This window comes from Corvus kubaryi, unplaced genomic scaffold, assembly GCF_017639235.1.
Source record: "Corvus kubaryi isolate FWS band 111438036 unplaced genomic scaffold, C.kubaryi_AGA036_p1.0 37385, whole genome shotgun sequence".
Lineage (NCBI taxonomy): Eukaryota > Metazoa > Chordata > Aves > Passeriformes > Corvidae > Corvus > Corvus kubaryi.
Window position 1 is genome coordinate 11,794,791 of NW_024581127.1, and position 14,369 is coordinate 11,809,159.

Sequence of the window (14,369 nt, forward strand, 5' to 3'; positions counted from 1 at the left end):
GAAGGGAAGGGAAGGGAAGGGAAGGGAAGGGAAGGGAAGGGGAAAAGGGGAAGGGGAAGGGGGAAGGGGGAAGGGGGAAGGGGAAGGGGAAGGGGAAGGGGAAGGGGAAGGGGAAAGGGGAAGGGGAAAGGGGAAAAGGGAAAGGGGAAGGGGAAGGGGAAAGGGGAAGGGGAAAGGAGAAGGGAAAGCGGAAGGGAAAAGGGAAAGGGGAAGGGGAAAGGGGAAAGGGAAAAGGGGAAAGGGAAAAGGGGAAAGGGGAAAGGGGAAAGGAGAAGGGAAAGGGGAAGGGGGAAGGGGAAGGGGGAAGGGGAAAGGGGAAAGGGGAAGGGGGAAGGGGAAAGGGGAAAGGGGAAAGGGGAAGGGAAAGGGGAAGGGGAAAGGGGAAGGGGAAGGGGAAGGGGAAAGGGGAAAGGGGGAAGGGGAAAGGGGAAGGGGAAAGGGAAATGGAAAGGGGAAAGGGGAAAGGGGAAGGGGAAAGGGAAGGAAAAAGGGAAAGGGAAAGGGAAAGGGAAAGGGAAAGGGAAAGGGGAAAAGAGAAAAGGGAAAAAAAGGGAAATTATCACGTGTATTCTCCTTCACAACCTTCCCGTTTATTCCAGGTTAAAACCCACTGTACTGCTCTTAAATAGTGATTAATGATAATTCTGAGTCAGTCTATTGCTATGAGGAGACTGGGAAATAGCAATAAGAGAACTAACAAACACCAGAGGAGAGAGCTTTGGAGGTGGACAGTGGAAGAAGGGAGTAGGATACAGTTGGATGCTTCAGGGTTTTTGTTGCTCTGCTTAAGTATTTTTGTAGAAGATATGTGGTTTCAGATCTTGAACTTCATTCTTGTTTTACACTACAACAGACGTGAGACATTCTCCCATTACATGACACCACATACCCCATAACAAATTTGCTTAAAATATATTAGGGTTGCTTATAAGACTTAACATTATTTCTGTTCTTTTCCAATTAGTTTGGATTTATCTCAGTTTTAGCCATCTTTAACATTTAGCCTAACACACTTATCTAGCCCTTTGTTATAATGAGAGAAGAGAGCAAAGCATGTCCAAGGGTGATTCATCCTGCCTGTCTTATATATCTGTCTTGCTGGAAGTAGCTGTATGGAAAATCATGTACTTGGTACTTGTAGTGAGGTTTTTGGGGAATGGAAGAAAGTATGGAAATAACATGACAGTTTTCTAGTTCACACAAACAACTCTTTGCCAGGGTTTTTCTTGGGCAAATTTACATGTGAATCAACACTTGGTCTTCAGAGTTTTCTTTGCTCTGTATTTTTTACAAGTGACCAAATCTCAGAATTATTGTCTGTGATATTTATATTTTTGCTCTTTGCTTTTTCTTCTTCATCTTCAGCTCTATTTTATCTTTATCTAAAGTTTTATTTTATATTAGCATGGGTTTCTATTGTATTCTGAAAACTCAGTTATAGTTAGTACCCCATATGTTTCCCATCCTTTAAAAATATTTTTTTTCCTGAAATAATTACCACCTTTGTTTACATTGATTTTGGTACATTTTCTCTCTTCCTTTGATGCCATGATGATTTTTTACCTTTTCTTTTATACACCTTTTATACCTTTTTACAAATTCTGTATTCTTGGTGGTTTTTAGCCTACATGCTTGGACTTGTTTCTTAAGCTAGGAGACTAAACATTTAGAAGTTTTGTAGTTAGGGATCAGTGTGCCCCAGACCCCAAGGTCGTCTCCAGAACACATTCTGTAAACTAAGATAGAACCACCCAGGGGAAGGTTCCTTGGGGAGGGGGGCTGACTCAAGCCTCTCATTGGGGAATCTTTGATAGATATGCTAATTAGTAAAACCTATAATGTTATACCAGATCTTTTGGGGGTGTGCATTGTGGTGTGTATTCCGGTGCATTCAACCTGGACGTGTGCACCTAAGGATCCTTAAAATAAATACCAAGGTAAAATCCCTTTTTCCCTTCTAACTGTGTTTGACTCTTGATTTTAAGACCAGGAAAAGGCATCACCTTCACCTGGGCATATGGAGAAGTACAATAGAGTTTCGCCTCTGTGACATCAACACAACCAGAATTTCTCTAGCTTTCTCAATATGGTCCATGAAGAGAAAATTGGGATCTTCCTCTCACAGCTGCAATTAATCAAATAGAGCTTCCTTTTGGCAATTTGCAATGCTAACTTTCTTGCTTAAATTTTTCTTTTGAAAAATCTTGAAACCCATTAATAATGCATAAAAACTACCAGATATTTTCCAGAAAGTTCTGGTGGTTTGACTCATCCCCTCCATAAGATTATATTTCCTTCATGCAGATTCTGCAATCCTGAGTCATCCCCTCTCAAAACTCTCAGAGAAAAGGAGTTGTAGTTGATATTGACTCTCCCCGACTCTTGTTTGTCTAACGCAGCAGTTTGCATGCATTCACTGAAAAGAACTCCAGCACTCAAAAAGCAGGAGATGCAGAGTTAAGATGGAAGCCTAACTTTTAAGATTTTTTGCTGCTGTGAAGGGGCTTTATTTCATGACTTTGTGCATTTATTTTTGGAGAATGATGAGCTGTCCATTGTTTTACTTCATTATGAAAACTGAACTATTGTTGAGGAGCCCTAGAGTGTGGGATGGGCTCTTATTTGGTTTCCGAAAAGAAAACAAAATTAATTAAACTGTAACTCTTTCTCCTTGGTTTATGGCTTAAAAGATAGGGCCTTTTTATTGTTATGCATTCTCTAGTAATTATTACCGCTTGTAGTATCCTGCAGACTAGAAACCGTGCCTTTAATAGAGCAGAGATGTTCAGTTCATATCCCCCAGTTATACCTTTCTATTGTAGCAAGGCTGTGATCTAAGTGCCCCTGGCATGATTGACAAACACATCACAAAGAATGCCTTAGAAGTGGAACAGTATAATTCAGCTTTGCTTAACGGCAGCAGGACACACATGATCATTTGCTTCATCTTGCAGCCCTGGATGCATTAGGCTGTGTTAAAATCCACATTGCTCAGATGAACCAAGCTCACCAACTGCTCTGGGTCAGTCTGTACATCTCACTACTGAATTGGAAGATCCTGTGGAAACTGTGTTAGAGGCTGAGAAAAAGCATTACATTTTCTTTACTGGGCCTGATGGCATAGAAAATGATTGATTTTCCCAGGACCATTCGGGCTGTGGTACTGAAAATCACAGCTGTCAGGGCTGGCCCTGGCTCTGCCCACCAGTATGGTTCAGCCAAAGGCATCTTGTTTTCTGAAGTGCTTAATGTTAACCTGGCTTAGGTTCTCATCTAAATTTCAGCTAATACTGCTTTTCTGTGCAGTTATTCTTAGTTCTTAAGTCTTGTAGAGAAACATACTGAGAACAACTCCTTATGCAAAGTCCTTAAATTCATACTTAATCAGATTGAGCAGATTTAGCATCAAAAGACAAAACCTGCCTGCACTTAGAATTGCACAAGTTTAAATTTAATCTCAAAAGTAAGGAATTGACAAATGGGCTTTGAACAACTTGAAGCTACGTATTTGTCCAGATCATCCTTGGACTCAGGAGAATGATGACTCAATGTGGAAAGGGCTTCTCAAGCATGAAGCCATAGAGATTAATTCTCTTTATTCTGTCCACTGCCAACAGCACAGAAAAAAAAAAAAAAAGAAAAAACTTTGGGTCAAAAAACAGCTGGAAGAAAAATATACTGCCTTTCAAAAATAAATTTGTCATAACTTCAGGATATAAGTACATAAATAATTAGGCAAATAATTTGCAATTGTAATGTTAAAACTGCATATGTATTTGAAGGCAGTTGCAGATGAAAGTGAGATAGTCTTATTCAATGCAGCCAACCCCCCAGAGACACACAAAACTTTAAAATGTATGATTTAGGCCCTGTACTCACTATGAAATGACTAAAATTTATATGAGATCAAATTAATTGCTTCTATATCTAATAGTACTCCTGTGAGCTGTAATATAGAATGGCATGCAACTGCTCATATACTGAAATACATGCTACTTTTTTGTAAAATCAGTTCTTAGGAAAGATTTCATTCATTCATTCATTCGTTAGTTAAAAAGTTAAAATAATGCAAGTATGTTAAATTTTACTACTATTAAAATTTCTTTGTATTTTTGTATTGGGAAATTGTTTTTAAGAATTGCTATTACATTAATAAATTTTTATTAAACTCCTAGTTTAATATGACATTTTCCATATTTTTTACCAGATGATACATATCTGCTGTTTTTCTTTACTTTCTTGAGTATATTGCTTTTCTTTTCACAGTGTAAAAAGAATTTTAATTTCAGATATGAAATAGATGTTTAAGATGTCATGTAAGATTTGCTTACACTTTTCAAGTTACTCTTTAAAGGTTTAATAATTGTGAGATAACATGAGAAGCAAATTATGACAGGTGTGTTAAAAATTCTTATCTGGGACATATCTTTATAAAATGGATCTTTCAGAAAAAAAAATCTTAGAAAACTTATTCCAGCATATTTAACAAAGCTACATAAATGATTTAATTGTTTTGGTGAAGATAGCAGACAATGAGTTACTGGTAAGTCCACAAATACAAATTTAAAATGCAAAAATCCATCTAAAGATGTGTAGAACTTTATTTTCCTCCAAACAGAGAGCATGGACACCACCCATGACTTAGCAGACGGGGTTTCATAATATATTTTACTGAACCTTGCTTTTTGATGTGAAAGAATGATATTTCCTTAATTCTGAACTGTCACTGAAGAATATCCATGGGTACTCTGTGAAAGTCTTACATAATGTGTTTTGAGGGGGGCAGTCTTTAGTGATTTGGGTGTCTGAAGCTATTTCTTAATGCTTCAGTTAACTAATTCTTCTAAATTCATGGGAGCTACACTGGATCGCTCAAAGGCTCCAGCAAGCTTTTATCAGGCTTGTGCATGACATCATATTTAAAACACTCTATATTTTACTGAAATAATACGTTGTAATTACAGTGGCAAGTTTGTTTCATAAAGATGTTAAATTTCCAGAAGTCTTAAGCACCCTCTTTTTTTTTTTTTTTTTTAATTACCTTGAAAAAGGGATTCTGAAATGTCTGGTATCTTTTAAACTTGTTTAATGTTATGCCATACTCTTCTACTACCATTACTCTATATCGTTTTTAAAAGCTGTAACAACTTAATTGCTAAAGATCAGCTCTAAATTATGCCTGATTTATGCCATTTAGTCTTCTGGTCTTCTGATATTTTTGCTTTATTACCAAAACATTACCTGTTTCATCTAGTCTCATTCTAATGACCTTTGCATATTTCCTCAGGTAAAGACAAAGTTAAGCCTCCTCCTTGTATTGAAATGTATCTGCATTTAGAAAACACTTTAATGGCCTTCCTGCTAATTTTATGACTTGCTTCTTTAAGAAGAGAATTGAGATGTTATTATTGATGTTTTCATTTTTTTCCCTCTGAAAAATTGATTTTAATGTGGAGTCCTACTTAAAAATCAATGACACAACCTGACTCAGGGTTTGACACTTAAAATCTATACTATTCTCAGTGGACTTGAGTTTCATAAGCCTAGAATCTGAAGACATATAATACAAAAGGCAAAAATTCTCCCCTGGGGTAAAATGTCAACCGAGATATCATGCATCTTAACAAAGCAGTCTAATTGCCTCTGCTCCAACACAGAAGGATCTTATATCCAGGTAAAAAAATATGTGTGAGTGTGTGTGTGTGTGCTTGCACGTTTGGAAATAATATCTATCAAATCCCCCAAAAGTTTGTTTATGAGTGACTTCTATACTTGTTTACACTTTGGAATCAGTTTATCTGTGACATATCACTCCCAGCATTGTCTCATGGTGATACTAGAAATAGTTGGAAGTTCACAAAAGAAGACAGATAAGCTATGATTAATTAAAAATAGGATTTAATTAAGAATATAGAGAAGATTAAATAGGTGGCCTGATATGGAAATTTCAAGGACAGGTTTTCAGTTCCCTGAGATCCTGGATCCATCTTCAGATAGGAGTAGCTGGAGTAGGAAAGAATGAGAAAAAGGGAAATAACCTAACAAGGTTTATTATGAACTTTGATGAGTTTATGGAAAGTATCTTGTGTTGACTCTGAAAGTTCCTTTTAATTTCACATTTCCGTATCTCCCTCTGAGTTCTTCACAAGACCAATGACATTTAAAGGTACCTCAGTGATATTTAAAGGTATGAAATTCAAAAGCAATAAAAGCTAATATTTTTCTATCTTGTGCATATTTGGCTTCAAGGAACTGTTGCCAAAATTTTGCCAGAAGAAACTTTTATGCCAAAAATGTAGTTACTCTGGAACAGAAGTTGGCTGTTGGGAGCCACTGCAAAATTCTTCTTACATCTTGGAGCAGATACTACACCTTGTGTGTCAGAGTTTAAATCAGTATTGTGGTTTTTATAGTTTCTATGAGGCACCTTTGTTAAGGCCATCCCCAAAATAAAATATTTGACTGTAATGATTTTGGATCTTACCTGCAGTGGTCAGGCCTTCTTCTTAGCTGCGAGACAATTGTTCACAATCATACATTCTTGTTGGAAAGCTTTACAGCTCTGTGGGTAGTACTGGTCTCTCATTAAATTATCAATTAAAAGTACAATTCAAAGTTAATAGTGAGGAAATTGATTTATGAATGTGTTGAATTGAATATACTGATGCAGACTGAGTCCAGGAGACAAGAGTTTGAACAGATAACTGCCATCTAGATGGCATAGATCACCCAGAAAACAGATACTTTTCTATAATGAGCAAACCTGAATTGGTCCCCAGTGATAAAACCAGCTTCTACATTGGATCTTTGATGTTCTGTGTGTTTTTCAGAGAGCTTTCAAAGACAAGACAATAACCAGATTAGGAGGGTCCAATACCTCCCAGATCCCATGGTTTATTGTGAAAACAACTGTATTCCTAAGGAGACAACAATAATGAGCATAGAGAGGAACAGCAGCTACTACTGTTCATCTGCAAGGCAGAGAATGGAGAGCCCAGGATCGTGTGTCCTTTTCCTGAACCCTGCTGCTGGCTAGGTCACATCAGGGTGACTTTTACAATTTGCTCTTCTTATAAAGTAGGGATATTTTTATTTTCTTCCTTCAACAAGCACTTTGAGATTGAATCAAATTATGCTTCTGAAGTGATTTGGAACATTCAAGTGAAATTTATAACATGATAATGCATGATGTATTTAAGCAAGAGGTGATAAATAGATGTCAAGTCAAAAACAGCACTCTGCTAATATTTTTATTATTTTCACCAGTGTTTTGAAAACGTTATTTAAAATATTTATGGGATATAAGAAATGTCATTCTCTGGACAAAAAAAAAAAAAGAAGACAATGAAAAGTTAGTACAAAAGACATAACCATGATGACAAATGAGGAAAAATACAAGTACTTACAGAAAAGCATCATTCATGAGTTAACAGAAGACTGAATCACTGTAGTGTGTATAAATAAGGTGCAACAATGATTTTGATGTCTCTTTATCATAGCTCTGTGATACAATGTATGAAATAAAATAAAAAAGGACATGGGGCCAAAGATAAGCCAGTCTACATTATGCTGTTAATGAAGAATAAGGAACAGCATGGAAATTGATAAATCTTGCAGGATAGGAAAATGACAACTTTGGGCTCATCTATAATAACCTGAAGGATTTATCACTCTCTTTTCCTGCTGAAGCTGTAGGCAATTTTTCTGTTGTCTGTCCGGTACCTCAAGTTATTATACAAAGAAAAGGCATCATATATGCAGCAAAGATGGAACCGAGGAGGAGAATGAAGATAAAATATCCCAGAGGTGACCACTGTGACCATGTTAGTTCTAATGTGCCAGTCCTAATATTTGTGGCATTCCTTTAATCGAAGCCTGTTCGGGCTTAACTAAAATAGACACTTGGATTTTCAAACATTCATAATAGTTATGTTCCCTCAAAAAAACCTAATTCTCAAGAGAGAGTCTGGTAACACATTTTTCTGGTGAATAATGGTCAGTGCATTCCTTGTTACTGTACGAGGCAGTACCCATTTTCATGAGTTTTAGCAGTGATTTCAGATGATATGTGGGACTGAGGCTGGATGTGCAAACACTGTCATGGGAGCATTTCTCCAAAGCGTGTCTATTGGAGTGTCTTCTTTTAATTTCTTTCATGATCTTTTTTTTTTTTAAATTTCCTTTTGATGATGACCTGAAGGGGATCAGTAGTCAGCTGCCATGCAGGACAAAATTTACTCAAAATGGCAATACTCTTTTTCCTAATCTCTTCTGCCATTTCAACTGATATAGGATTCACAGTTCTCCACTACCAGTTTCAGCACAGCTTTTCACTCTTTTTATCCATCAGAAAAAAAGTCAGATTTTTTCCCCAAATTTCTGTTCCCTCACAGTTTAATCTACCACCCTTCTAATTTTGGTTTTTTTTTACTCAAGGTTTCAAAATTCTTATGGAGTCTTTTGGGCAGACATCTCCAGGTCCAGAAGAGACACTTGATTGCACCTTTGAGATCACCTTCCTTAACTGTGAACTTCATAGAAATGTGTGCCCACCTATGGACATCATGCTCACAATTCCAAACACCTTCTTTCATGGATTGTTCCTTTTTACTCTGAAGTTAGTTCTGCTGTCTATGTCAACATATGAGTGCACATACAATGTCCACAGATGTCAAAATTAGTCTTCAGACTCCAGTCTACAATTTCTGAGGTACATTCCCAGATAGGATATGAAGAAAAAATTAGAACATATAGAATGCTGAATTATCCTGACTCCACAGCAATCTCCATATATTACTTCAGATTTGGAATGCCTATAAAATAAAAGGGTCCTGAATCCCTGACCTAACCATCCAGATGTTTAGCCATCATAATGCTGAGTAAATGGGATGATGTGATCAGAGGATCATCAGTAGTTTCTATCACTTATACAAATATCTGTTGAAACAAAACCTTTTGAACTCCTGGATGAATTGGTGTGTCCCAATTCTGGTAGAAGAACCTCCTCTACACAGGACTGTATGGTACTGAGACTCCATTTACCATCTTTGAATTGGGAAATTCTTCAATTAGACAGGGTTAGAGAGAAGGTGAATACAGACTGGCTGCCCTGGAAGTCTGTAAAAAATCAAAAATCTGTTTTACTGCAGAAGTTAAATTGTGACTGAACAAGGCCCTGGGCAACCACACACAGCCATGATGCCAGCCCTACTATGAGCAGGAGGTAGGACATGGTAACCTCCAGAGGTGGCCACAGATTTTTTGTCCTTTTGAATACTGGCAAACAGCTGCTCCCACTGCTGCCTCTGTGATCAGCTGTGACCATCCTACAAATGCTGTGGCACTGCTGTGTGTCACATTAGCAGGGTGCCACCCTGTCTTCTTGCAGAGATCAATCACTGACCCATCCACCCAAGCTGAGAAGCATGAAGCTGTGCAGAAACCCAGTGCCAGAACAGAAAACAACACTTAGCCACTATTTTTGTCTCCCACTGGAAGCAAATCTGAGTTATTCTGCTGAATTTTTTTGTGATGGGAACTCAAACTGAGCTGGAACGATTTTGGGTCCAGTTAAACATCTGGTTTCAGTCCCTGTCTGCAGGGCTGAAGAGACCTGAACAGTTAGAAAAGAAAGGTTATTAGATGTGTCCTTTCTCAAATGCTTCCCCAGCAATCCATGCATGGATGAAGAGAGGTTTGTAGGGGTCACTACAAGAATAATTTGATTTGATAACTTTTCTCACTTAAAATAACCCCTCATGCTACTTCGTGAAGGTCTTCCTTTGCACAGCTTACCTGCTGCTATTTGCGTTTACACAGATGGCATAAAGGTGCTCATATTTAATGTACCCTTCCATTCTCATCCACCCCTTCCCTTGCTCTGGGGCTCCCTTTTTTAAAACTGCTAGTAGAATCATTTCCTTTATTCTAAGATAAAATTATTTATAATCAATTAATAAGCATTGCTGAGGCCTTTTTTTGCCTGAAGCATCATTTCCTATTCAGTTTTTGCATCTGAACTATTCAGCATTGCCTTTTGGTTCTCTCTGAAAATACTCTTGAGAAGCCAGGCTTATCAGCCAAGAAGCATCCAACAGTGAAGCATGTGCATTTATGAAAAGACTATCACTTTTGTGCTAACTTTGATTGCCAGTTTCTACACTTAAAATGAAAATGAAGCTGGTGGTAAAGCCACATATCTGAATTCATTACACTGAATTATATGAATTTCCTTTCTTTCCTTCAATTCCCTCAAGTGGCATAGATTAATTTATAGAGTGTATGTGTTTTTAACATCTGCAAAGTTCTCATGTGGATTGATGTACTGAGAATAAAACTTAAAGCAGCCATTTCAAGGGTAATACAAACATTATTCCTCAATGATTTTTGCGCACCTGTATTTTTGAATGTCATTTTGGGAAGTGGGAGTGGTATAAGGGTAATTAAAGAAGTTACTGTACTGACACGGTAGGAGACATATAATTGCACAGGCCACAATGCATAAGAAGTTGCATTTAATGTGAGGACTGATTTTCCAAAGAGATTTGTGGGGAGACATTTTGAATCCACAAAATTTGCCTTCCACAATAAATGACTCAAAACACTTCTTCCTCTGAGCACCTGATCTACATTAGCAACTGGTTACTTAGAGGCACAAGCACTGTGATTTGTGTCCAAAAGCTGGTTTGTACACAGATTTTCCTCATTAAAGTGGGAATTACTTGTTTTGAAATTTTTGTCCTGAAATGCCTATAACGAAAATCCAGTGTTTTTGAAAACAAATTTAATACATCCCAGTCTGGTCACTCCATCATTTCTCTGTGTCTTTAAACAAACTGGGAGCAAGGTAATAGTTTATTCTTTTCCTTCTTTGATCACCTGTCAAAATGACAGCAACACCAACCTGTCTAATGATTTCTGGCTATCACTGACTTAACCAGAAGCAAACACCACGCTCTGTAGATCACATTGTGATTTAATGTCACATTCTTCAAATTCCCCAATCTATTTTTCAGATGGTTAAAATTAGAGAGAAAGAGCTTTTTCTCCATAGAAGATATTTCTGTAGACTTCAAAGAGAAGTATTTAAACAATTGGTAGTGAATCACAGTTCAATTCAGGTTGGAAGAGACCTCTGAAGGTCACTTTGTCCCATCTCCTCAAAGGAGGACTGACATAAAAGTTGGGTCAGGTTGCTTGGGACTCTTTGCTGTAGGTTTGAAACTCTCCAAGGACATCTCCACCATCTCTCTAGACAGCCTGTTACTTTGTTTAACCACTTATAATGGAAATCTGTTTCTCTTTTTTTTTAATATCCAGATGTAATTTCTCTGCCAAAAAGTGCAACTGTTGCTTCCTGCCTTTCACTGTGCACCCCTGAGAAAAGTCTGACTTCATGTTCTCTGTAAACAGCCATTAGGTGGTGGAAGAAAATAATTAGATCCATCCTTCTCCTTGTCTTCCCTAGACCAAACAAATCCTCATTCTCTCCTCATACACTGTGTGCTCCAGCCCCTAGACATCTTAGTGACACTCTGCTTGACTCGCTTCAGCTTACTGATGATTCTTGGACTAAGAAGTTCAAAACTGACACAGTGCTTCTTGCAAGTGTTGAGCAGAGGAGAATGATCACTCCTCTGGCACCAGGAAGGACTAATGCAGCCCTGGATGCCCCTGCCTCAAGGCCTCATTGCTGACTTAATATTCAACCTGCTGCCCCACCAAGACCAGCAGATCTTTCTCTGCAAAGCTGATGTCTAACCATGCATCAGCCAAAGCGGGGTGCTGCATGGGCTTATTCCATCCTGGGAGGATGGCTCTGCCTTTGGCTCTGTTGAAGCTGGGTTCCCCATCACCCACTGCCTCAGTGTATTAACTCTTGCCCAGTTTGAGGTCATCCACAAACTTGATTGATATATGACAAAGCACTGGAAAAGGTGTTGAAACAATGTCAGCTCCTGTATCAAATTCCATGCAAACATGCAAACGTTTGCATGTCAGGCTCTGAACTGCTGCCAAAAAACTTCTTGACTGACCTTTTCACGTATCTCCCCCACAATCTTTGCTACTTGAAGTGAGTCTGTTGGAATGACAAGGTAAAATCCTGCTGTGACACCCATAATGCAGCTGGGTGCTGATCCATAGGTTCCTTTTATTCCTGCCCAAGTATTTCCCTTTAACTGACATGACTGCTCAGGTCCTTGCCCCTGCTTCCTTCTCTTTTATAGAGATCCGTGGTGAAAAAGAGTGCTTCCCTTGGCATTTCCTATAATTTTGATCTCACTGAAAAGTCAGACACTCCAGTTTATATCGGATTTTATCAATAACAGGAAAACACATGTAATCTGTAATGTCTAGCCCATTAACAACAGCACACACATGTTGTCTTAAGAGAAACCAGTTAGCATAATATTTGCTGTGCAGCTCAATAAGGTACAAAATGTATATTCTTTTACTGAGGCCCATTTTTCTTCTGTTAGTTTTGACTACCGTGTATTTCACTCATAGTTCAATAATATCAGTAGTGACTTGAATGAGTAATTAGACAAAAGAAAATTTCATTATAACTATAGGATGAGACAAATTTCTTTTCACAATCAGAAGTCTCATGTGAAAAAGAAATCACAGGGTTGAAGGGTAGACTCCTTAGTTTAAACCCAGACAAGCCCTGATTGCTCCGCTGGTCTGAGGAGCACACTCAAAGGACCAGCCCTGCCCTGAGAGAAGAAATGGACCTTTGCTGATATGTGCATTTCTCTTTGTTGCTGTGGGATTATTTATGAATAAAGTAGACCCCTCAGATGTGTTCCACCTGTAAATTCCCAAAGACACAAAACAGGCATTTCGAGAAAAGTACTTTGCATATCACTGAATTTGCGAAGGGCTGCAAATATTGCCTATAGCTCTGCTTTTTCTGAAAGAATAGAGAGCAAACACTAGCAATGAAGTTTGCTGAGACTCATCCAGGCTGTGGTGGTTCAGGAAGGATCAAATCTCCCCATCCTTCCTTCAACACCAGATGCACAGGGACCCTGTGCTGCATGTGGTCATTTGATGTCCCAAGGTCTAAGTCCTCGCCCCAGGAGAACCAAAGTCTGAGGCTGGTGGTGGAAGGGTGATGCCAACTCCAAAATGGTGCCTGTTGTGCCACACTGCAGGCAGGTGCTTTGTGTCTCTGCCTTTCTTCCTGCTCAGGGATTTTCACAGGGAAAATTGCTTTTTCTGAAAAGCAATGGAAATTCTTGTGGGGAAATGTTCTATTTTTAATCAGACTTGGTCCTTCCTTACCAACTCATTAGAGGGACCATCAGCCACCTACACCTGTACCAAGGCAGATTAAAAGAATACGATTTTAATCTAATAGCACTTTTTCAATTACTTTCTGTAGCTGTAAATGACAGTGAGACTACAGCATGTTCCTCTCTAGAGATCTGACTTAAATTACATTCATATATCATATATCATCTCTTCAGTTTAGCTTGAGATTTAGAAACTACATCAGTAATCATGTCATTTAACCAAATCAAATTATCTTCCCTAGATTTGGAGAAAGAGACAGCTTTAAACTCATGCAAAATGGAAAACAAAGCAAAAAATTAGACTTCAAATTTGTCTTTCAGTGGTTAAAATAAATTTCCTATACAACTTCAATAAATGTGTAACTAAGGGTCTGAACGAGCATACAAGAAGTTATGCTTCCATACTCAGGAGCTCAATTTATCTCATCATTCAGAATCTAGGCCTACGTAATGAGTTTTTAGAGGCTCATTTAGACTGTTCTCTTACAAATATTTTTTGCTCTTTCAAAGTCATCTGGCCTTCCCTTTTTCTGTTTTGTCTTGATTTAATATACCATAATAATTCCGCTCTCAATCTTTCAAGTATCAGTATGTATCAAATAACTATCTGAGAGCCTGCATGCTGTCTTTAAAAATACTCATCCCTCCCATCTGGTACTAAGTGCTTTAATCACATTTTTCCTTGTTGTGGCTATTGCAGTCCTGCCAGTGTGTTTCATGGTATGTGGATATGGTTGGGCATGGGGTAATTCTGATGATGAGCTGGGATTGATACTCCTGTTACTTCTTTTAAAAATACAAGCAATGAAACAACAGGAAACTTGTATATACATATATATCTCCTGTGTGAGGAGGTATCTAGGCTATCTGAGATAGGTTGCTGGAGTACTATAAGGGATCTTGCCACAAGCAGCGAACAGGGAAGAACTGGAACTCAACAGGATGAATTTCTGTGTGCAGTCATATTGCACTGCTCTGAAACCAACTAAATCTTACTTAAATCTATGTAGGGCCTTTTCTTCTGTGTTGTATTGGGATGCAGGTGCCCTTGAACCATGCCAAAATTGGAGT